Source organism: Pteropus medius, unplaced genomic scaffold (assembly GCF_902729225.1).
Source record: "Pteropus medius unplaced genomic scaffold, Ma_sr-lr_union100, whole genome shotgun sequence".
NCBI classification, from domain to species: domain Eukaryota; kingdom Metazoa; phylum Chordata; class Mammalia; order Chiroptera; family Pteropodidae; genus Pteropus; species Pteropus medius.
This window is the reverse complement of record NW_024346771.1, coordinates 4,086,960-4,088,611: the sequence shown is the minus strand read 5'-3', so window position 1 is coordinate 4,088,611 and position 1,652 is coordinate 4,086,960. Positions and strand designations below refer to the sequence as shown.

Below are 1,652 nucleotides of genomic sequence, written 5' to 3'. Positions count from 1 at the left end.
TTTGTTTCAAGGGGAGAGATCTGAGGATGCCTTTCACTCCGCCATGTTTCTGACATCATTCCCAATGTATTTTTTGATGAAATTTATGGTTAGACTTGCAAACATCAAAACATCACAAACGTATTTGACAACCAGTGACATTGGGTTGAGAAATGCTAATATAAATAGCACATACCCAATCACCATTGTTTCATACCAGGATAAAAAGTGTGTGTTGGTGGGAGTAGTGGGCTGGGAAGAAATGGAAAGAGCAGAACTAATTTTATGCAGCCAACTGGTGAAGTAGAAAGTTGTCACCCCATGATCTCTCAGGTAGGCCACCAAACCACTGGCTGCTAGTGTGTCTTGGCAAAGGAAATGGAACATGGGTACAGTGTCTGGCATATGCAACAGTGTGTTGATGTTACTGGCAAACTGGGAACAAATGGTTTTTGTTGAGCTCGAGGTCAGACATGTTTCAATTCTCCAGAAGAAATTTGGAAGTGTTGAGAGCTGACAGAACAGTTCAAGACTCTTCCTGCTGCTGAGGCTACTGTTTGTGGACTTGTTCCTTTGCTTCTAGCTATTCTCAGTGGCAATCGTGCTCATCCAAAGCACAGAGAACTTTCATTAGTTACTGCATGAGGTCATCATTTTCCTGCCCATGTTCTTGACAGAGTAGCTCAATCTCTCTCACCTTTCCAAAATAGAAATCCCTTTCCTTTCCACGCTTTCAAGGGCAAATTTCAATGAATGTACCTGTTCATTAAGCTATATAATCTGTGTTTCCAAATCTTTATCATATTTAAGTGTTGAACTGCTGGATGAAGTCCTTTTGACTTATGAGGGACAAGAAGGTGTGGATCCTGGTTTAGATGCTAGACTTGATTTAGCCACACCTGCTGTGGGGAGTTTATATGGTGAGACTTTTTTGGTAGGCTGAAGATCTGTTTACCAGAGTCAAGGGAAGAATTGCATCTTGCCCTTGTCATGCTTCTACAGGATCATTTTTTTGTAGCTAGGCATTTCCATAGTACTCAGTATCACAGATTTGCTTAAACCACTGAATAGCATGCAGGTTGTCTTGGAAATGCTCTTTCACTAGCTTCTCCACTGGAATTATCTTATCAACATTTATTCACTTAAATGATGCTTGCAGAAGTTTAAAATTGTGAATATACTTATGCTCCAACATTGCTTAAAATTTTACTTCTTCAAACTAGTGCATCCTGGAAAGAGCATTTCATGAACTGGCAATAGGCTGCTTCTGAACAAAGCTGTTCACTTTTGTGTAGTTTAAAGATACTACACCCTTAACCCATGCAATGATGTCATGTCTGCTCTGGACTATTGAGGTAGAATACACATTGACTGCCATTCCTCAACTGTAGGAACATTCTCCACACATAGTGTACTTCCAGAAAAGAATGATAGTTCTATTATCTTGGATGATGTCATTTTGTTCTTGCCATTTAGAACAGGGTTTGATCAGACCAGGCATTGGAGCACTCCCAAGAAGGGAAATAAAAAGCTTGAGCACTGAGGCTCTCTCCCTGGCTGTTGAGGTGATCTGTTCTTCTGATAAATGGGATGCCGAGGACCCCATTTCCCAGCACAGAAGAAAGCCGTCATCTGTATTTCTTCATTGAAAAGCAGTGGCACCAGAAAATAAT

At 40.7% G+C, this 1,652-nt stretch overlaps 1 pseudogene; it reads right to left on the bottom strand.

Annotated features, from left to right (window-relative positions):
- Positions 1 to 505: 505 nt before the first annotated feature.
- LOC120613841 (microtubule-associated protein RP/EB family member 2-like) lies at positions 506 to 1,432 on the bottom strand (annotated as a pseudogene).
- Between the last annotated feature and the right edge of the window lie 220 nt (positions 1,433 to 1,652).